Below are 24,162 nucleotides of genomic sequence, written 5' to 3' on the forward strand. Positions count from 1 at the left end.
ACTGTGAAAATGAATATGGTAACACCTCAGGCAAAGACAGTGGAGGACAATTACTTCAGAGTTAATAGATAGTGTTTCAACTGTACAATACAGCCTAACTAACACTATATTGCTTATTCTAGTAAATGAGAAATTTAGGATTCCCTAATAAAATACGGATGGTTTTAAAGACCCATAATGTTAAAGTGAAAAGCTGTAAGTCAGAGGGCTGCTAGGTGCTTATAGTCAAAGAGATGCTCTCATTTTCTGGCATGTGTGTCATTTGCAGCTCTCTGGCTTTGCTTCCCATGGGGATTGGAGAAACTAACTTCTGAGTAATGGGATATAGGATTTTTATAAGGTTTCTTGAAGTAATTAAACAACTGAATGATGCTGTCAGCAGCGTGACTTTACCCTGTTGTATGCATTGGGAAAAATATTTTTCTAAAAAAAATATAAAAATGCTGTAACAGGAGAGAGCAATGTACATCACAAGATGATTTGCAAATCTACTGCATTCATGTAAGTATCTTCCTGAACATATGTATTTTTAACCATACTATAGAATTGTCTAAAATATTACTATAATATCACAGATTTTTACAGACTGTGCTCATCAGTTCTTGAATTTAGAGGTGAAATGATGTGGAGGAGGAGAAGGGAAATTCCAGCATGTGTTACAAAGTGTACAGGCAAGCTATTTCCAGGAACAGTCTCATATATCTTTGACACATGGCAAAACCCCTAAAAAAGTTATTTGAGTTTTATACTTTGATGATGTTGTGGCTAAAGTTTTTGCTATCTCCTGTGATTTGTTCAAAGAACATTTCTCTTCCACACAACTTTAGGATGAAAATGTTCTCGCATTTCGTGGGAAACAGCAATATTAATTTTGGCTTATTAAACTGTTCCAGAGAAGGGTTTCATAGCATCACAGAGATGTGAAATGTCAGACATCTACATACTGTATTCCATCATTCTGCTAATGCCTAACTATTCACTGTGCTATGCAGAGTGTGTTGTAACCCATGGTTATTTGACCCAAGGGACCGGGCTTGCCATAGTATCTATTGAATGCTTTTTTCCAGTGTTCAGTCTCCATTTTCTTCTGATTTATATTCTTGAGTATAAAGTTGCCTCTCCCTGGTGAAGCCCCTTGCCCACCTCAACTCCCTGCCATGTCACTAGCTCACACTTTGTGTAAAAACCTTTCTCACCCTTAAATAGCTGTGTGCTTGAGGTGATGAAAACACCAAATTCACCTCAAAAAGCAAATGGAAATTAGGTCTGTCGATTGAGTGATAGTCTGGGGAAAAGGGTGTGCACCTTCTGTGGGGAAGCATGGCAGGTCTTGTGTGCCATAGCAGGGCATAGGAGCTGGAGCCAAGGATGGACTGCCACCAACCTCCTCCCACGGGACAGAAACACGAATTTCCACTTCCTGTTGACTTGTAAAAGTCCAAGAAAAGCATAAAAATGTCAACATGCTCAATATCAATGTGATTGCTTTGTTCAGGAGCAATCATTCTTTTAAATGTTAATTTAAATAGAAAAAAAAATAAAAATACTTTGAGTCAAGCCAGATGCCATTTCTTGTCTTGACCAATGAATTAAAAAACTGGTTCATCCAGTACTCCTGCTTAAACTCTAACATACGTAAAAAGTTGGGTGTTGACCGTAACATCCTAATCATTTCCCTGTAATCAGTATTTCTTCCTTTATTCAGACTGTTATTGCCTGTGGCTGAAGAGATAAGAGATAAAAACAGATCTGACCCAGGATTTCTACTATTGTAGTGAATATGAGCCAAACAAGGCTTTCAGAAATTTCAATTTTGAAAATAACTTCAATTTTGAAAAAAATTTCAATTCAAAAGTTGCAGTCTGAAAACATATAATTAATGTGTCAATGAGCTGGAAGAATTTCTCTGACAGACTTATTTGACGTTGATTGAATAATGCACATGTTGGGGCACATAAAATTTATTTTACTAATTAGCAAAAATGGTAACTAAATTGATGCAATTTAAAGCGTATCAACATATCATTCTTGTATCAGAAAATAATGTCTTTTATTTTCTGACACAGCTGAGATAAGTTGAGCAGAGCTTTCTACTAGTTCTTTACTTTCTCTAAAGATCTGATTTTCTCATGGACTGACAGTCAGAAGGGACAGGCATGTTTAGCCTGGATTCGTACCTCCTGATATGAAGCCTCTGGGATTCATACAAGAGTTGCCTCAAAGTTCAAATGTAGGAGATTCCTGTCTTGGTTCTGTACAATTTAAATATTAAAAAGAGCTCTGCACTCCCAGCTTGCAGCTGGGCAACACTGGGAAGATGGGATGCTGTAAACAGAGATGGAGAGAGAAAGATTTTGGCAATTAGCTGCATCCCCGGAAGACAAAGTGGAAGGAGAGGCATTTCTGCTGTCCCTATCCTTGTGCTGCTTCAAAGCCATAATTTGCTTCTTTGGATGCTGATTGACAAGGGAGTGATTCTAACAAAAATTGGTGACTTCTGAGACAATTATCATTTTCTGTGGAGACTGGTATGAGATCATCAGAAATGCTGAGCGTTGTGTCTGGAGATCTGGGCTGCAGAGGACAAAAAAATATCTGATTTTGTTGGAAAACCTAATAGAGGAGCAACATATGGAAGGGCAAGAGAAGAAGGCGATGAAGAGTCCAAGGGTGTTATTTTGTCATGTCAGTCTCATCTTTGGTTTATTTATTTCTTTAATACCAATGAGAATCCTTGTCTCAGCTCTTCCCTGGGACACAGCATGACCTCCCTGGATATTTGACCTGTGGAAGGATGAGGAGAGGGAGAGGACACTAATTTCCACATGCAGTGTTGCTTTATCCCAGATCAATAGGGAAAAAAGACACTCCATCTCCTTTTCTTTCTGACTCATCCTGGGAGGGTAAGAACGCTGCCTGGGACTCCAGGAAGCCACACAGCAACCACAACGCTGACCTTGGGGCTCCCCTGTTTTCAAGACCTTTTTTTCTAGCCAAAGCAGGGGTATGAGTATATCACAGGGAGGCCATCAACCCCACAGGGTGGGTGTGGGATGCGGGGGGGACCCCTCTGTAGGGACTTAATGTGTCCACCAGATATAGGTTATCTGGGCTGTTAGTGACAGTGTGACAAATTATACTAGCTGCTCCAGGGAGATAAGGTGCATATAAAAGAGTGAATTTTTATCAGTATTTCCTTGGCTTTCCAAGTGAAATCCCTCTGCCTTCTTTCCTCTCTTTCTCTTGCTTGTCAGATGCTGTGAACAGCTGATGCACCATATTTTGCTGTATTTCAAGTGGTAAAATTGAGGTATTGCTTTTGGGTTAAGAAATAAAGAATGTGGTCCAGAAAAATATGGAAATGCAGTGAAGAAAGGCAATGTCTGTGTAGTAGTAATGGGCTCACAGGCACAACAGGGGTCATGTAAAAGTAATACATTTAGCAATAATCACATTTCATGAAAAGTTTACGCTGTTGTGCAAGGAAAAGGAGAGAAACATAGGAGACTTGTCCTTGCTTCAAAAAGGTCCTGTGAGTACAAGAGGCATTAGCTGACAAGCGATGGCTGGTCCTGCTGCTGGCATGGCCGAGCCTTTGGGAAGCCATGGGGACAGATGTCAGCAGGCTAGATGGATGTAGCCAGGGCTAGAGCCAGCCTCCTCCAGCCAGGGTGAGGTAGGAAAGACAGAAGAGGCATCAAATTAAGCTGGAGTGGTGCCATGCAGCCAACTTCTCATGTGCCAAGTGGCAGCAGTGTCCATGGGGCAGCATCCTGCTGATCTTGCTTCTTGCCTCCTCGGGGTCCTTTGAATCTTATTTGAGGGCTGGTTGTATGCAACAGAGGTCAGGACTTGGATTTCCAGGATATAACATCATGCTCACACCAGCAGACAAGACGATGCCGGAGGCACCCTGCAGTGGTAGCAGGGGTGAGCAGAGTAGTGGCCATGGGCACTCCTCTGGTACCACCTCGGGTAACTCAAAGTGAGAAGATGGAGGGTTGTGAATGCTACCATTCTGCCAGTGCTGAAGGAGCTTTGGGTGTAATTGCTCTCTTTATAGATCAGAGCAGCATTGGCTTGAACAGCTTGTCCTTTTGGTCTGTTTTAGGAGAATCAACATACCTAACTGCTTCATCCCACACCACAGCCGTCATCGCTCTCGCTGCATTAAAAAGGCTCCCCATTTAGCTGCGTTTTTCAGAGGGAGGATCTGCAGGCTTGTCTTCGGTGAGGATTTAGCTGAGACACCAGAATAGCAAGCTCTAGGAACTAAATGGCATTGAAAATCTGCTGCAAGAGCCTACTGCCACCAGTGTGTGGGAAAAGCCGTGGCTCTGGAATAAGAGGTGAAATAATTACAGCTGATGTAAGAGGAGCTGAAGTTCATCCTTTGCATCCCCCAGCTTCTCATGGCAGTCACAAGCAGGGGACAAACCCAGCCTGCTTTTCTCTGGATAACTAGATGGTGTGTCCTGCTAAGCACAAGAAGAGTCCCTGTATGGCCAAGGCAGAAACAAGAATTAACTCAATACAAGAATTAACCTAAAAAGAACGTTGGGCATTCAATGCAGAACAACGCAGGGAAGCCTGGGCCAGCTTGGTTCACCACCAGTTGCTCCAGTAAGCTCAGTACTGCAGTAGCGAAGATATCAGAGATATTAAAGACATGCCATGTACTGAGATCTCCAGCGTAGAAATGGCAGACCCCACTCTCTCGCTCAGTGATGTATAGGGTGAGCCCTTCCTTCCCTCAGGTGAGGAATGTGCAACTCTGAAGTATCCACCTTCTCATCACTCTCACAACCCTTCCTATCCTTCACGCAGAATGGCTTTTCCAGGCAAAAAAACACCTGTGGTTTTTTCCTGTTTCTCCTCCACTTCTGGGTCTACTGAGCTCTGACACACCCAAGAAATTAAATGTAGACAGGCAAAGGCTGAGATGAAATCAAGTGAGTGTCATGACACTTCTCACACCTGGTTTGGGTGCATCTCCAGCAGATGATGTAGCTCCTAGCTGTCAGGCACCAGGCTGGATGCTGGCGGTACCACCCTTTCCTTGCTGAGGACTCAGGAGATTAGGCATGAATGAGATTTGGCAGTGCCTGGCATTTACGAAGGTCTCAATCAATGTAGGGAGCTCTTAAGTCCCTTTTGCCCTCCAAATAAGAATTGCAGAAAATGATCTGCTTCCTCTCCTCTAGGAGACATAGGCAGGAGAGCTGGTGCTCCTGTGAGAATGGCACCGAAGTTCAATTTGAACAGTGCTTCTGCTGCTACCGTCTTCCTGCAGTTACCACACCTTTATGAACAAGTGGTCTTTTCATGTGATTTTCTTCTGTGGCAGACTTTTCTACATCTTCTCTGAACATGTGTGGAGCTGGGGTCTGAGTATACTGAGCTGCTTCATCTCATGACCACCTGCAGCAATGCCTATATAGTTACAGTGACTTTTGGGGGGTTGTCCACATACCACACAGTTCACCTAATGAAGGCTGACATAGCTGCACTGCCACCATAAAATACTAAGCTGAAACAGCATCCTTAACTAGCACACCTCGTATTAAGAACGTGGAATGTTATTTTATGGTCTAGGTTAGCAGTCTTCCACCTTCCTTTTCCCAAAGTTAAAGCTGACAAGTAGGTGAAAGATCACAAAACATCCCCCTTGAACTTTCTATCTGACCCTGCTGCTTGTCAGCAGCTGGTAGGGTTGAGAAAGCTAGGAGGCTCGGGGCCCTGGCCAGTAGCATGCGCGTGGCTGGGGACGCAGTGCCTCACATGCCTTCCCTCACCCTGCGGTATGCCGCAAGCCAGACCATGTCAATGCTAGCTTGCGGCATGCCATGGCCACAAAGCAGGTGCGGGAGATGCCTTTCACTCTGGCGGTGACCATACCACATGCCGTACCCCTTGCGGTAGTAGTTCCCCCTCTGCTGCAGCCTCCCTCACATGGAGCCCTAGGGACTTGTGAGTGGCATAAAAGCATATGTAGCTATAAGAAGACTTGGTAATGAGGCACAACTCCATGTCAGCTCTTCACGTGTTACATTTTCCAATCTGTATTCAATCTGATGCTCATTTAAATTCTGATTTTTTAAAAGGAATGAAAACCTTATAGAAATGTATTTAAAATGGACTGCAATCGTGACATTTCCTTTCTTTGTGATTTTGCTTGTGAGACTAAACTAAGATTTAATTGGTACAAATAAAGTTTGGAGATGTAAATACTCCTGAAAAACCCCAAAGCAATTGCTATAGAGGTCAATCAACAAAATTATGCAAATAGGGAAAAATGAAAGTGTCAAACATAAACTGGGACTTGGAACTATGCCAAATCTGGAAGCAGTAGCACGGGGATCTACCTGTGGGTGAGTGAGAGGAAAAAGGGAGAGATTGAAAGGTGAAGAAAAGATGCAGTGAAACAAAACACCATGTCTTGTTTTTTTTCTTTTCAGTACTGCTTTTCCCCCCATTCCTTGAAATAGTCATTAAATAAACTGCTCTGCAGAAAATTCATTGTTAAAACATAACTATTAACAGATGCCCTTTTTTCTGATATGTAGCTCCACATTATATATTTAAAAAGGGACTTCCCTAACAAGCATTTTGTCAAAGTTAGAGTCAAGGGGACAATTCAGAGTGAATAATTAATTCAGCACATTTTGCCTCATTTTCTGCTCCCAAATACCAGGAGGCAATTGTGATTCCTTTGAATATATTGCAGTTCACTCACCAAAGGTTTTAAGGATACTATTTTTAGACTGGATTCATGACTGAATATGATACTTGCTATTTGATCTCTATTGGCCAGTTATTATTAGAGTCTGGCAACTATTCACAGTTGAACTAGACACAACTTATTTTAAAAATGCAGCCTAATTTCTGTTTGTAAATTATCCCTAATGAAGTCAGGTTTTTGTGGGGTTTTTTATGTTCCACCTTCTATGAGCCATACATGCAAACAGACACAACAAGCAAGGGGCTCCAAACCAAGGTAAGTATGAGTATCTGGTGCTCATTTTTTCTCATTTCAGCAGTGTGGCACTGTGTCAGCTTCCTGATCAGCTGCTGAGCATCACATATAGTGAATTTACATTCATGAATTATCAGCTAATATTCATAAACATTCAATTAGTAGTTCAGACAATAAACAGAAGGCTGCTTTTGGTGCAAACACTTCTGCAAACATTTACTGACTGCTCTTCATCGACGTAATATGAACATCCCCATGAATATGATTAATTTATTTACAAATTTTCAACCATGCTTGTTAGAGCAAGGATGGATACCAAACCAGTGAATCACAAAGTTTTGCACACAATGCCACTGAAGTATGACATATAGCTGCAGTTGGTCATATAGCTAATAAGATATTGCTCCTCTTCCCTGACTAGTCAGTAGTATCATTATCTTATTGGGGAAGCTGCAATGGATGGCTTCTACCTGCGAACGCTGGGGTTTTCCCCAGCTCTGGTCCAGGGCCTTTTTATGCCCAGGAAAAGACTCTCATGGGATCTTTAATTCCTGCTCATAAACTGAAGATAGGGCATTGAACAGGGAGAAGATTCACGTCAGCTCCCCCCCTTGCCTACTGGTGAGTCTGTGGTCTCATGTGAGGTTGGTGAAAGCTTTTTTGTCCTCCCCATTCTCAGCTTTTCTGTTGCTTGCCTTAGCTCAGAATGTTTCAGAGATAAATATTTTCTCTGAAGTACATTTTATTATGTTTCTGAGACTAAGCACATTTGGAAAAAAAGTCTCTGATGCTATCAGAACAATGGTAAAGCTGGCATGAATAAATGTTTCCACTAGACAGCACCCAGAGTGTCAAAGACAGTTTTCTGTTAAAAGGAATATGTGGATGCTGTAAGCATAAAAATATAAAGGGTCCAGGTCCATGTACTTTATACTAGATCGCAGCTCACTTCAGGATGTAATTCAAAATGCCACGCGTGTTCTGTAATATTCTTGGGGTTTAACCCCAGCTGACAACTAAACACCACAATCTACTCTTCACTCCTACCTGCCTGGGCAGCATGCGGGAGAATTGGACAGGTACAAGTGAGAAAACTCATGGGTTGAGATAAAGACAGCTTAATAGTTAAAGCAAAAGCTGTGCACACAAGCAAAACAGAACAAGGAATTTATTCACCTCTGCCCATCAGCAGGCAAGTGTTCAGCCACCCCAGAAAGCAGGGCTCCATCATACATATTAGTTACTTGGGAAGACAAAATACCATAACTTTGAATGTCCCTTTTCCCTTCTTCCCCCACCTTTATGTGCTGAGCATGATGCCATATGGTGTGGAACATCCCTTGGGTCAGTTGGGGTCAGCTGTCCTGGCTGTGTCCCCTCCCAGCTTCTTCTGCACCCACAGACTGCTTGCTGGTGGCATGGCGTCAGAAGCAGAAAGGCCTTGGCTTTGTGTAAGCGCTGCTCAGTGATAGCTAAAACATCTCTGAATTATCAACACTTGCCAGCACAAATCCAAAACATAGCCCCATACCAGCTACTATAAAGAAAAATTACTCTTTCCCAGCCAAACCCAGCACAAATAGACCCAGTGCTAACGTCAATGCCCTGCCACTGAAGAGAAATAGTTGGCTTATCTTGAGATGCAAAAGCAGAGGGAAATGCTTGCTGGTGCTGGATTAGCAGGTGATTTCACCAAGTATCAACATTTACAAAAGTTCTAATTTCAGAAGCATATATCTGCCAAATCCCAATGAAAACCAGTCACTGCCATTACCTGCAGTGGAGCAGTACCAGGGGAATGTCTACACTGTGTCTTCATCAGCAGCTGAGACATCGGATGAGTGGTGGCAGTTGGCATATTCACCCACAGTTTCACTACCTCAGCCTTGCAGGCAGGTGAATAAATAGGAATGTGTGCAATTGAACATATATTGGTATTTTCCTGTGTCTTCTGTTTACAAAGAAACCCAGCAAGCTGCCGTCAGTCAAACCGCTAGCCAATGCTTCATTTATTAGCGCAATTGTTCGCAAAAAAAGTGAATTTCGTATGAAATCAAAACAGCATTTCATGCTGAGTTCAGACTTTCATTTGTCATTTTGTTTCCCCTGGGTGCCCATGCTTTATATAGGCAACAGCTACAATAGCTTTGTTCAAATATTTGGCTTGGGCTCTATTAACGCCATTATCACTGTAGCAGACATGGCAGAGTTTGCTATCTCTTTTATAAGTTCAGTAATGTTTTTACATCTGTCGTACTTCTTTTCCTCTGATAATTAGAGGGTGAAAATGAGAGAGCTTCACCTCACTGTCCTCTGAAAAAAGTCACAAATTTCATTGTAGCTCAGTTTTACAAACTGTATGACACAAGAACATTTCTAATTAATACCGTTATTTCTCAAAGAGAAATGTCCTTAGTAGAACAAAAAAGCCTTGCCTGTTCAAAAGTTACTCCAGAAAGTCAAGCAGAATGATAAGCTAAATGAAGTTTTGATAGAAGAAGGTGCTTTGCCACAATGACAGATCTTTTTAATTGCTTCTGTTGAAATAGTACTTCTGTTGAAGTATTAGGTCTGTTTAAGTAGTAGAACTACAGAGATTTCTGAGGCCAAAGTGCACTTAGCAACAACAAGATGCCTACTCCAGCCTAGTGCACACGGACACAGCAGCAGTGAAGATGGGGGTGAGCAGCAGACTCTTCAGGGTGGAAACTCCAGAGAAAACTTTTTAATGAAACGGCAGAATAACATCATAGAATCATAGAATAGTTAGGGTTGGAAAGGACCTTAAGATCATCTAGTTTCAACCTCCTTCTTGTCACCAGAGTGAAGTTATTTAAATAGTCCAAGCCAGGCTGAAGTTTCAGCCCAGGAAAGCCCATGGCTTAACCGACAAAGGTGATGTTAGGTGCTGGTGGGAGGGATCCTGAGTGGCCAACTGTGATGCTCAAGCCCTTTGACCTGGCCCTAAGCTCCTGCTGGGATTACTGAGTGGACAGGAGCACAGGGATGTGCGTTTGTGATGCTGTCTGTTCCCCTATTGCAATTGCACCCAAGCATTGTACGAAAGGCTTGAATTCAGCAGAAGCTTTGTCAAAATATGAACTAGTACTTCTGGCTGATTTGTTTTAATTTTTGCTCCAATCCCAGTGTCCCCTCTCTCCTGCTGCTCTGGCTCCATGGCACAGAGCAAGGAGCCAAGGTTTTGGACTAAGAGATGGGGCCAGGTAGCCAGCTCCTGAGGTGCTGGCTGTCCCTTTGGTTTGTGAATACACTGTCCCAAACTGCCCCAAGCCACTTCAACACCAAAATTATTCATTGGAAGTCTTTGCCTCGGGGAAACTGCAAGCTCTATTTCTTTAATGATTTTAATGGTCAGAATTGTGCCAGGTCAAGCCGTTTAACTGTGTATTTAATTAGTCATCTGTATGCATGCGACTTAAAGGTGTTCAGCTGTGCTATTTTATAGGGATTAACTAAGTGGGCAGTAAATCATCTATACCAGCAATAAAAGTATTTATAGCAGTACTCTTTTTTTTTTTTTTTTGCGACTATTATTGCTGCATTGTTTTTACTGGTAGAGGCCTGCATAAGAATAGTTCTGCTCTAAGAGGTGGGAGAAACACAGTTTGGGGTTTTGACTGACACTGGCTAGAAACAACAGTGGGCAACACAGAAGGAGCTGAAATGTGAACTTCAGAGCCAGACAACTCAAAAAGTTATTGCCAGCTGCAGGCTTGCTGTGTTAAAAGAAAATAAACATGCAAGCAACTTGGCCCTGTGGAAGCTCATGATTTAGAGAGGAATAGAGAAGAAATATGACCTGAACTGGTAGGTAGTAGTTCTCTGGCTTGAGTAAATCTTAGGAGTATTTGGCTGCTAACAGTTCACAAGTTTGCACTGGCAAAATACTGCCTGGAATCAGTGCAGTTAGCCTCCCAGCTTTGCTTGTTCTGCGAATGAACAAACCATTTTATATGTAAGTGCTACTGAAATGTTGCAAGGAATCACGGGACCATGATTCTGCATAGATGAGACATGTTTTGAAGTGGGGAAGTGTTTTTGCACCTACATCACATGGAGAGTCCCTCCACAGAAGTAACGTGCTTGTTGTTAGTTTTGCACAAATGTTTTCCATGCTGCCTTTCACAATAAATCTTTCGGGAGGGCACTGGCAGTTTATAATGAGCACTGACCTGTGAAACAGAGGAAAATAGATGTTGTTAAAAACCTTGGCTTGCTCACTTGGAGGTCATGTGGCAGTGCCAGGTACCTTTTGAAGTGGGATGGGGAGTTGTGTGAGCACGAGACAACTGACCTGAGTGTGTAAGTCTCTGCAATATTTGGCACGTTTAGCCCAATAAATAACATCACGAGACATCCATTCCGGTAGTGTTGTTATTCCAGTGTGACCCAGAAGCTCTTGACATGTGTGGTTTGCTCTTGGAGAGAACAAGCAATGGAGCTGGGTGTTGTTGAACCATTGCTGTTTACCACAATCCTCTCACCCTCAGCTCCAGTGGAAGCAAACAGTAGGAGACAGCCTTTTTGGGGTTATTTAGTCTGGAGGGAGTTGTTTATCCTGGAGAAGAGAAGGCTCAGGGGAACCTTATTGCTCTCTACAGTTACCTGAAAGGAGGTTGTAGTGAGGTGGGGGTTGGCCTCTTCTCCCAGGTAACAGTGATAGGACAAGAGGTAACGGTCTCAATCTGTGCCAGGGGAGGTTTAGATTGGATATTAGGAAAAATTTCTTCACTTCATTGGAAGCGTTCAAAAAGCACTTGGATGAGGCCCTCAGTGACATGTTATAGCGATGGTCTTGGCAGTCCTGGGGTAATGGTTGGGCTTGATGATCTTAAAGGTCTTTTCCAACCTACTTGATCGTATGATTCTATGATCACAATTTTCAAGGAACTATCAACCTCTGAATTTCTCTGTTGTCTTCCAGTCAAGCCAAGTGCTTGCTTGCTGCCTTCTCTCTCGTTTTTCTTCTATTCCTGCTATAGGCACCCAGACAAACATGCTACTGTCTGCAAGCATAGTATGTAGCCTAAGGCTATGTTGTTTAGCTTCTGCTCAGACATTACTTCCCATGTGCCCTCCATGAGTGCTGTGCCTCCAGGAGGTGCCCACAGGGAGTGACGGTTGTGGCCAGGGTACAAATCTGCACAGAGGTGCTACAGAACTCTTCTGGCTTTCTCAGCTGCTGAGAGCTTAAAATGACTGCCTCTCTGGCAAGAGGGACAGGGCCCTGGACTTGTGCTGTTGTGGGAAATGGCTATATCCAGATGTTGTGCAAGTCTGATGAGAAGTTAAACTGGGCCACTGTTTCTGCCCTTCAGTCATAAACTCTCTGAAAATAGTCCTCAGGTAGGATGAAACACTTGGTAAAATTCAAGTGATGTTTGGCAAATACTTCTATCCAAAGAGCTAATCCTGAGTAGGGAGCGGACTATTGAAAACACAATTTTTTTTTTTTTTTTCTCTTCATTAAAAAAAGGAAAACAGGCCTTCAGGAGTAGCTTTTCCCATTTTGAAACAAAAACATATTTGGTTGAACAAACCATTTTCTTTGTCCTGAAATAAATGAAACAATTCATTGCAGGTAGAGTATGAATAGCTGCTAGTCAGCCCCAGACTATTGTCTCATAAGGGTAGCATCTGCCTGTGGGTAATGCCTTTTACCCTGCTCTCTCGCTCTTCAGCTTCTTTGCTGGTTCTGTTTGTGCAGATTTGTCCCCGCTTCCCAGCTGAGCCGTTCTTCACTGGATTTGCTCTTCCTCTCTGCTAAATTAATCAACTGAACAAATCTGCTGTTCTTTCAAACGGAGGGGCGCCCTCTCCCTTCCTCACCATCCCGCAGCCACCCAGAGCAGGACCTGCCTCAGCGGGTCTCTCTGGAGGAGGTATGGGTGGCTGGGTGCACGTAGCTGCTGGCTAGGAGTACACTAGCCTTTACCTCTCTGTTGTGAGCCAGCTGGGACAGGAAAATGCTTTTTGACAGATCCATTGACTTGCTGCTCCACTGCTGGGTCCTAGATGTAGATTCAGACACCTGCTTTACTCTTCATCCCCTGCCCAAACAGCCAGTCCTTTGGAAATGTAGGACTCTCTCCTCTGTCAGTGCTGAGCGAGCTTTTTTGTCTTTCTGCACAACTGCACAGAATCAAACCAGAACGGATAGAGTTTTCCATTTCCCCCAAAGCACTTGGAAGCCCTCTCCAGCTTTCACTGTGCTTGCTTGCCGCCAGCCCCTGCAGGAGCTCTGTTTGCTCTTCCTGCGACTGCAATTACCAGCTCTCCCCTTGGCAGCTCTCCCACCCTGGTACATTCCTTTTTGTTATGCTAATAGACTTATAATCAGCTCCAGCTTCTGAGACTGTAATACACCCCTTTTGATTCTCTAATCTCCTTCTCTCCGTGCATTAGGACAGAGAGTGGTTTGCCAAGGGCCCGACAGAACGTGTTTAGCTGACTGATGTTAGTTGTTCCTATTTGATCCTGGCATGCTTCTAAGATTTGTCACTTCCATACAAATCACACTTCTAATCCTGGGGTTTAGCAAAGTTTGGATGGAATTGGATTCTACTACATCTTTGTTAGGGGAGATGATAATGCTCTGTGATGAAAGATCTCTGGATGAAAAGCGTCTGTGCAAAGTACAAGCATGAGAAGAACATGCTTTTGGTCCAACATTCTCTCTTTTTTTAGTTTAAGGATGGGTGCCTATGTTGGGAAGGCAGTGTGAGCGCACTGAGGTTCTGAACCTGTACTTGATACCTTGGGGGTGAAGATGTGATTTACAGTTGCCATAGAGGCACGTACAAACATGGACTTAACTTGGATCCTGCATTCCACAATGTGGCCCTCACGGAGCTGATCACTCAAATTACATTCCCAGGGTGCTGTGCTTCCCAATGGAAACCCTTTGAAGTGTTCAAGCCTCATGGGACTGTCTTTCCATAGAACAAAACAGAAGTATTTTCGTAAGTCTTAAACAAGACTTAAAATGACTAAAATGATTAAAAATGTTTCAACCTGATTTTATGGCCATATTCCTCTTCCATTGCAAAGATGACTGGCCTCTGGAGTGCCATTCTTTAGCATCTGTATGACAGTACAATTTCACAACTGCTTTTTTTCTTTTTTTTTTTTCCTCCATTGATGAAGGAGGAGCACTTGGATTTATGGCATTGTGTCTAAAGGTCGCATAACAGCCTGTTCACTGTATGGAGTTTGGACTGCAATATCACGTGAGGGATGTTATGCCGTTCCACATCTAAGCAAAGCACATATCCTACCATAAACACCTATAAAAAGGAGGGGGGTGAGGAATTGTAGCCCAGTATGCAGGACAGGGGAATGTGGTGTGAAACACAACAAAGGCAGTTCCACCGACAAACACAGAGGGGTTGGACAGGTGTTCAGGTACAAGTGTTTTTGCATTCTTCTTCTAAAGTAAAGCCCTCACTCTTCCTTACAAACTTCACCTTCCATGATAATTGCTAATGGGGCTGTAGTCTGAACCTCACTGAGAAATCATTTGTGGATTGGGAAGTTAGAAGGGAAAGATTCCCATGGGATTTCTGATGGCATGGACATCAACAAAATTCATATGCAATTACTTTTTGCATGTCAGAAGTTGAGGCTCAGGTCTGTGGTGGCTGCTGTAAAAAGCTGCATGCCAGGGCACCACATGTGAACACATGGGAGAGAGGTGCAATGGTTATCAGTAGCATGAGCAGGGATGAAATGGCATGGCTGGCATGCGATTTCTTCTGGAAGACAGACTGCTGCTGCCTCTGCCCAGATTGCCAGGCTCTCGCTGGGGTTTAGTTTGTTTGTTTAACCTCTCTCCGACAGTAAGTGAGACTTGGAAGAGCTTTCAGTTCTGGGATAACACAGGCTTTGCCTTGGTGCAAAATGGGACACCTTTCAATGCGCCAGGGTGGAGCAGATAACCTGCCAAAGCTGGAGAGCCCTTCCACAAAGAGGGATTTTCCAGCCACCTCCAGCCAGCTCTCAGAATGTGAGCACCGATGTTGAGCTAATCCATTTCTCAGGCAGATACGATATTTTTTGGCTGTAGGAAATCCTTCCTTTACCTCTGCCTAAAGGGAAAATGTGTGCAGTGCTGCCCTCTGAAATCTGCAGCAAGCAGCCTTTTCACTGCCTTCACCACTTCTGGGTAACTCCCCAGCAAAAAATTCATGTGGATTACTTTTAACGTGCTTGATGGCTTAACAAGAAACTATTATTGCAAAGGAATTATATGTGTTTCATGTTTGGAAATTTGCATTGTTGTTGTTGTTATGTTGGTCCTAACTTTCCTCTGAGAAGGCAGCTGCTCCTTGCTCCTGCGTTTGCCGTTGCGGAGGCCCACTCACTCCTAACTGCTGCAGCACTTCATGCAGCCAGGGAAGCAAAACATCTGCCCAGCAGACTATCAGCAGGACAAGTCTTTCTCACTGGGCATCCTGCACCTATTATTTTTACTTTAACAGCACAAAAATTTTGCTTTAAAAAAAAGAAAATCTGCACAAAAAAGGGCCAGCAAAAATGGCCATGAAACGGCCCTCATATGTGATCAGAAAGCAGGAACTGTTTCTGCCTCAGGCCCCAGTAATCCACTAATAAGAATTAGTGTAGCGAGGCAGGGAGTAAGTTAGGTATTGAGAGAGACTCCTTTACACAATGGGGAAACTTTTCCCAGAGTAGTCCCGCTACACTGTGTACATCAGATTTCCAAACCTGCTGTGCCCTGGCAAGCACTGTCAGGAGCTCAGTTTTCCAGCACTGCTTCCCACCCTCACAGGGATGGAGCTGGGGCAACGCACAAGGCGCCGAGCCCCTGCCTCTCCCTGCCCTGCCCCACAGCCCTGTGGCCCTCCACAGCCTTGTTTTGCTTTGGTGATGATGAAAATCTCTGTGGTAAACATTCACCTGATTTGTGCATGTAATCAATTACTTCACTCAGCAGGAATGAGGTGCCTGTGTGCACATGGTGGGTATAATCACCTTGCTAATTGGCATACCGAGTGCAGTTGTTTTTCAGTTGTTGGTTACATCATGCCTTGTGTTTTTTTTAGACAATGCAAAGTCAGGCTACGCTGCAGTCGGGATTTAGGTTTGTTGCAGTCTTCTCTTTTCAAAAATAAAACCATTAGCAATCCCTGAATTTAAAAGGTGATAATTCCAGCGTGAAGGGGAATCCAAGCTGGAATATTCAGAAAACTAACAGCAACAGGGAAACACAAACCATGCTTTTATCTGGTCTTCTGAGGAGCCTGACCTTCGCTTGGCTGATGTAAAGCAGCCCTGATAGATGCACACTGCCTCGGTAGTCCCAACTGAGCCATTTCCAGCACAAGTGAGAGGTGATTAGAGCAGTAAAAAGCCTCCTCTGTAATACTTTTTTAATAACACTGGGGGTGTGCGTGTGTATGTCAGCAGCCATCCTATACTGCAAGGAGTATAGTGGGAATAGGTGGAATAGAGGTTCATTTTATTTCTCTATCATGAAAAACACACAGCCATAGTCACATACAATTCTGCACATTAGCCACTTTTGTTTTACGATAAAGCATCTCTTCAAGAAAGACAAAAATGGAGAATACAGTATAAGTTATGATGAACTTATAAGCCATTATAGCTAAGGAATACACTTAATTCCCTTCTCTGGTGAATCTGGAGTTGATCTTCCATTTATGATCTCTTCTTAAGAGTGATTACAGCTTCAGGGCCATGAAATGATTGCTGTATGGATGGTAATCTTGTTGTTACCGTGCTTAATTTGGTGAGTAGTCAAACTTCACTTCCCATTTTTCCCTTCCTAGCACCCTGCCCTGCACCTTGGGTGCTGATACAGGGCACCTAACCACTACATCTTGCCTGGTGGCAGTTGGCACCTGCATTCGGACCAGTTCTGACCACAAACTGCATGTATCTCCTCTCTGGGGAGAAGCATTTGGTGGGGAAGAAGGAGGTTGAGGATGTGGCAGCTTTCCATGCTTGAAAGTGCCTGTTTGCTGCCAGGGTGGGAAACAATTCTGCTTCCCCAGTGCAGGAGGAAACCCTTCCTACGCTCCTCCAGGGTCCAGCTGCAATGAAAAGACGAGGGGATGCTGTGACCAAATTGCAGCGAGCCCACTGAGAGCGCAGGTGCATTGAATTGCCCAGCATTCCTCCCAGCCACTGCACTGGCAGGGGATGTCTGGAAACCACCCAAGCATCTTGTGTTCTTGCAGCCAGCTAGACTAGGCTTAGTGATACTGTGTCCATAAACCAAGGTGGCACAGTACCAGGAAGACAGGTGGCAGAGCTGTGCGCCCTTCCTCCTGAGACTCCTTGCAGCAGGTATGCAGAGGGAATACACCCTGCCAGGGCAGGGGGGGTGGCCAGCTCTGTGCGAGGATAGCCCTGTCTTTCTTCTCTGGTGTAAGGGCATTACGGGCACAGATGCAATGTGAACACACAAACCCAAGCACTGAACAGGGTTGCATTGCCCCACATACCATCCAGGTGCGGATGAATCCCTGGTTAGACCATACGCAGAATGGGGAACTACAGAGGAATAAAACTAGAGGCACTGTCAGGGACTGGAGGGAGTAATGAGGTGGCACAGCCAGCCTGTGCAGCTGTGGCAGCTGCAAAGTAGGGCTGAAGAGCTCAGTTTTCTTTTTAGCATCACTAAGGAAAACTTTAGTGAAGGTTTAAAGGATAATAAGTGAGATTTGGGTGTATTTATGGGGTATTCCTTCCAAGATTAAGTGCAGCAGGAGAGAAAGCATGGGAAGGCATTTGAACCCTTGCAAGGCAGACAATTAAGGCAAGCGTCACTGACACTGACATGCAGAGGTCAGTGCACCTGTATGGAATAGGTAGTGATGAGTGACGATGAAGGATAAAACACTGCCCCCTCCTAAACCACTCTCCCAGGCTGATACAGTGGGAGCTACTTTAACTCTTACAGTTGGTACAAACTTCCTGCTGCCAGTGCCAGCTCTTGCGGAGTATCACAGAGTTCCTTATTACCATTCAAAGTGACGTTAAAGAGAGCCTGAGATAATGACACAGATCAAAAAAGACAGGTTTGTTTAAACAATATTTTCACAGGCAATATACTGTTTCAATGGGTAACAACATCTAACAAACAGGAACCTCCATGAAGGTGCCCGACAAAGCTTGGCTTTCATCCTCTGCATTTGAAATAAATGATTACATGGGCAATATTACAAATCAAGAGGGAACACCCAGGCACACTGGAACTTTTGCTGGAGCAAAATTTTGGCATTGCTACAGTCAAATCACTCACTGACCGTGCTGAGGCTGGGATTTTTTGCAAGTCTCTGATGAATAAATGGGACAAATGCAGTTTTCAGTCTTTACTCAGACTGACATGAGTCATTTAAAGATTCCGGTGGCTCCTCTGAAACACGCTTAGTTGGAGCTCACACAAATAAAGTGCTGATGTAGCCAATTAATGAAATACATCCTTAATTTTACTTGTGGGTTGAAATCAGTGCAATCATTAACCTGTTTGAAGTGCTTTGCTGAGTTAGGAGCTAAGACTTTGTAAGAAGATGAATGCAGATTGAATTCCAATGACATTTTGCATAAACTTGATAAAGCTTGGGAAAGTAACTTTTCTAGTCAACATAAATGTCCTCAGTCTTGTGGAATAAAAGTAACACTTGGAAAAAGTCACTCCCAAGTATTGGGAAGGCCTGCTTTAATGTTCTTTCTTTCATTAATGAACACAGCCACTTGTGGGGTGAAAACTAGGAAAGCACTGAACAGCAACAGCACCCACTTATTCAGGGAAGAAAATAAAGACGACAAACTGCAGGGAACTCTTAAGCATCTTCTGAATGTAATAGCCAAGGTACGGATTTTGTTCTAGACACCTTGATTTATACCTCCTACTCTCCTGTATGGTGCCACGGGTTCTTTTAAAGACCACTTGCTTTTACAGAGCCTCTAACAGCCTCTTAACCATCTGCTGGAGCTGGATTTCAGTATTGACTTGGAAGAATACTACACACTAAATCACCAAGACTATTTTCTGGAACAACTCACTTTTATTTTGGTGATCTTCTATCCAACTAATAGCACAGGCCAACATTTTATGACAATGGCCTGATTTCTTCTCTCTCTATTCAGTTTTGTTCCTGATATACTTGTAGTTTTGTCATCAAAGCAGATTAATTTTCACTCTCAGTTCACTGGCAGAGACATCCCATTACAGCAGACATAAAACTCTGTTTGTGCGTGTCTGTGGGAGAGCACACGTGAGGGTGTGCGCAGCCTAGCTATTCAGAAATTGGCCCCCTTGCTTGTTTTTTGACTTTAAAGAAAAATAAGCCATCTTTTATTTACTCTTGATTTCTTCCTCAGGCTGTTGTGCAAGCCAAGATAAGAGCTGCCCTTGGTCTAAAACCTCCTGTGTTCATTTTCAACCTCCTTCTGTGGACACCAGCCTGTTTCTTGTGCTGCTGATGCACTGCCTCACATTACAACCCATGTGCGGCAAGGAGGCCACGGAAAGAGGAGGCAGAAGCACAGAAGTGCTGCCAGAAACAGAAATCTCCAGCAGAAATCTCAGCACCGGCAGACGGAATCATACCAGTTAGTGATGTAGCTGCCACCTTATAACAGGGTATTCTATTAGACTGCATAAGAAAGCTACAGTTCCTTTGCAACAACTCTCCATTTCACTAAATAATTAGAGTATTAAAGTCAGTAGAAGCCAGCAAAAAAAATAGCTTCATATACAATACAGCTGAAATAGGCCGTATGAGGCTTCAGATTTTAATTCTGTATGATGTTTTATTCCCTGTTCTGATTGGGTAGCAGAAATCTGATTTCTCCTTTTCCTGATTTTGGATACTTACGTACATTTTTTCTAGTGGATTAACCCCATTCTCCATCTGGAGGCCTGAGATTGTACCATATTTTCTTTGCTTTTACAGTCATCTGGAAAATCTCCAGCCCTGAATAAGGCTGTATGCCCTTGGCTTTGACATTTGGTTTCTAGTCTCCGCTAATAATCAGGGTTAATTCCTTTGCTTGTCCTGATGATTTGTGGGCTTTGAATTGCCCTAATTTATACAACACTTCTATCTCTGCACTGCCCTCCCCGTCCTATGGCTGGCATTCCAGCAGCATCTCATTCTGTGTTGGGAATGTGAGAAGCACATCCTAAAATAGGCACCTCTTTGCTTCGCTTTTCTCTGCCATAGGGAGGATGACGGCGTGCAGTGTGTAGGCTCACTAGTTACCTGGTTTTATGTCTCCTCTTCCTCCAGAGCTCAACCTCTCTCGTCTTCCTTCTCAAACCGGACTGTGACTTTTCTGGCGAAAAACAGAGATAAACTGGCACCATATTTTACTGTATATATGGCTTTCTTTTCATAGAATAATAGAATCACATAGTCCTAGAATAGTTTGGATTGGAAGGGACCTCTAAAAGTAATCTAGTCCAACACCCCTGCAATGAGCTGGGACATCTTCAACTAGTTCAGGTTGACCTTGAAAGGGTCATCTACCACCTCCCTGGGCAACCAGTTCCAGTGTTTCACCACCCTCATTGTAAAATGTATCTTCCTTCTATTTAGTCTAACTCTTCCCTCTTTTAGATCAAAGCTGTTACCCCTTGTCCTATTACAATAGGCCCTGCTAAAAAGTCTGTCCCCATCTTTCTTATAAGCCCTCTGTAAGTACTGAAAGACTGCAATAGGGTCTCCCCAGATCCTTCTCTTCTCCAGGCTGAACTACCCCAATCACTCAGCCTGTCTTCATTGGAGATGTGCTCCATCCCTCTGATCATTTTTGTGTCCCTCCTCTGGACTCGCTCCAACAGGTCTGTGTCTTTCCTCCAGAGGAAGAACTCTAGAGCTCTCACAGTTGCCCTGCTCAATCTAGGCAGTGATAAAAAAAGCAAAATTTGCATGGCCAAGCACCAACCCAAAGTTCAATTAAGCCCTGAACCTCCCTCTTTCCCTCAGATTTCCTTGTTAAAAGAAACATTCACCCCAGCACAACAAGTACCTTGGAATAGAGCAAACATTGCCACATAAGGCATAAAGATGAAATCGAAAGGTTAAATTATATGAGTGTTAGAGAGTCAGAGACATTAGGGTAAATAATAGCTACAAATTACTTCAGTCTCTCAGGAGCAAGAGGCAGTGTGTGTCACCCCTGCCAAGACGACCATTTAAGAAGCTTAGTAAAGGGAGAAGAGAGCTGTATCATGATGAACTGAGGAAGACAATATGGAAAATCATCTTTCAGGGCTCTTTTGCAGGAGATCAGATGACTGATACCAGCTGATACATCACCGAGCTACTTGAAAAATGCAGTGGGCGGTAGATCCTCCAGCTCTCCTCTAGAGGCTTCCACTGGGACAAGGCATTACTCATTCAGCAGCCCTAAAATAAGTGAAATAGATCATACACTGAACATAAGAAATATAAATTCTCATATTCACTGGTCCTGCTTTGTGTCTGTAACAGGACCCCAGAACGGCTGTATATGATTTTTAAATCCTTTTACTCTGACAGAACCCTGCCAGGCTATGTTCTTGAGATCAGGTGCATGGTTTTCCTCTGAGGAGAGGGCAGCAGGGCGCACCTGCAGCGCTGGCCTGCGGAGGACAGTCCTGCAGGCCAGGATAGCTTATCTATGGAGAAATCACCAAAATCTCACTTGCATTGTGCTTTGTGCAGCCGAATGTACATTACCTCACACTCTTTCTGCAAAGCAGAAAGCTGTTGGGTTCAGCTAGAAGAGACAATGAAAAATATCGTTGTTTGCTCAGCTTCTCAGTGAGCTTTTGATTAGATCCCCAACCAGGAATACTTGGAAACAAAGAACTGACCATGGGATAAAGGGTAAAGTCCTTTGGCAATTGATATCTGGGTGAGCCATGGGGAAAGAAAAGATCCCAGGGTTTGTGGTGAAATCTTGCAGCTGAGGGATGACGCAGGGAGGTATGGATATTTGGAGCTTATGAGATTTAACATATCTATGCTGAAAACCAGGCAACTCTTTTAGTAAGTCTTCTAGCTGTGAGAAATCATATACTTTGCCGGAGATGGTAGATACTGTATCTAAGGGTTAAATGAGAGAAGAGTTCAATCTCCCCTTAAGTTAAATGGTAATAGAACTGATAGGTGCTACTCACAGAATCAGTGGGGTGTCAGATGAAGGAAAAGGCCAAGGGCCAAGATTTTTGAGCATTTTTGGCCAGCAAGAGACTTAGAGAGGTGAGCAGGTAGGTGCCCCATGGCACTGGGGGAAACAGGACATTTGGCAGTGTCTTGTGAGAAAAATTGGTGTTAGAGAAAGTCTTGTCTAAAACATCAGTTTGTCCTCCTCATACAAGCAATCTGCAGCACCTAGAATTGAGGTTAAGCATTTGGGATAATCGCTTAGCAGTATCCTACTGAGCTGGGAGAATTAAAAATGGTGACCTGGGAAAGCTGGCTGGGAACACTACATTGCTTTAAGCAGTAACATTGATACGCTATGACATTTTCTTTTCCTTCTCTTTCACCCCTTAACTTTCAGCTCCCAAGTTGCGGTGGTCTGGAATAGCCTGTCAGTAGGAATATTGAGGGAAAGTCCTGATTGCCTCTTGGATTTATGAAAGAGTGCCATTGCCTCTGGTGGAGAAGCACCGTATTCTGCAGAACAGAAGAGCTTTTCCAAGCCTTTGCTCCAAGGCAAAACTTCCTACAAATATAGCATTTGAAAACTGGGCAGTGGCTAAAGATTTCTAGTTTAAATAAATAGGAAACAGTATATCAGATTATCTCCCTGATGTCCACAGCCTAGGGCTGAGCACTGAGCACACTTTAGTTGGAGGAAGAGAACTGACCAAGCAAAGAATTATTAATACATTTGGAATAAGTTTCCCATTTAATAACATGGTTTACATGTGTTTTCTATGAACATTAATTGGGAGACGGGACACATGAATGCCTTGCCATAGATGAATTTCAGGAAATCCCATCATGGTTTAAATATGCAAGGATATTTTGGAAAACACACAAAAAAAACCCAACTGTCAAACCAGAGGTACGTGTAGAAGGGCCCAAAGGCAAAAATCTCATTTTTTTCCCTTGACCGTTCACAGTGGGTTTATGGGACTGTTTATTTGGCTATTAAATAAATAATGGTGCACCTCCCTCATGCAATGCACAGTACTTACTCAACTGCCTGGGAGCCAAAGATGCTTTCCCAAGAACAAGGGCTGTCAGGAGACCTGGGGCACTTTTTAAAATGTCATATGTTCCTTTGGTCAGACACTCCTATCCTTCAGCTACGCAGTCTGGAAAACGCAAAATTTGTCCCTGAAGATCCAGCTTGCTCTTTCTCATCTCTCCTCTAATGTAAATATTTTAATCCTATAATCAATAGATCAAAATGGAGTGGTCTCTGGGAAACAGACTGTAGACAGATTATTGCCACTTAACTGGTTAAAACACAAGTTATCCAAAATGTTTGGTTTTTAGTGATGGGAGAACTGGCTTTTTTAAAGCCGAACAGAACTTTCACCTGAAATTCAGACTGGTTTTGAGTGGGACTGTGAAAAAGTTCACTTAGTTTTCCTCTCCAGTTTCTGGTTGGTGGTTCTCCAAGCTTTCATACCATTCTAAATACTGCACTATCTATTTCTACCATTCAAAGAATTAAACTCCCAAACTTCTTGAGAAAAGCTGCAGAACTGTTAGATTTACTGTTTTTCTTTGTCATCAGGTATTTGATATTTTCTGTCTAGAGTTTCATGTTCCTGGCCTGTGCGAGGAAGAAAATGCAGCTAGAGCCAGAAAGCAGCAGCACTCCTGTCAAAGAGCCCTTGTTCTTGAGATGTCCTCCTTATTTTCTGGTCCTTGGATACAGGCTGAAGGTCTGAAGGCTGGTTTTACCTGACCAGTCCAAGGCCAGCTGATACAAGAAGACTGCTTAAGCAGTGCTGTAATATTTACCCTTGTTCCGCACTAGTGCTTAGTACTGTACATTATAAATAGCATCTTGCCCTGTGATCGTCAGCCTAACATACAGCTGGGAAGTCTCCAGGAGCTTATGGCTAAGATCCCTAAAAACCTCTGCTACAGAAAGCCTAAACTATAGGCTGTGCAGAGGTAGAGGAGTTCACTGAGCCTCTACAGCTGCTTTGGCATGGG

Source organism: Strigops habroptila, chromosome Z, assembly GCF_004027225.2.
Source record: "Strigops habroptila isolate Jane chromosome Z, bStrHab1.2.pri, whole genome shotgun sequence".
Lineage (NCBI taxonomy): Eukaryota > Metazoa > Chordata > Aves > Psittaciformes > Psittacidae > Strigops > Strigops habroptila.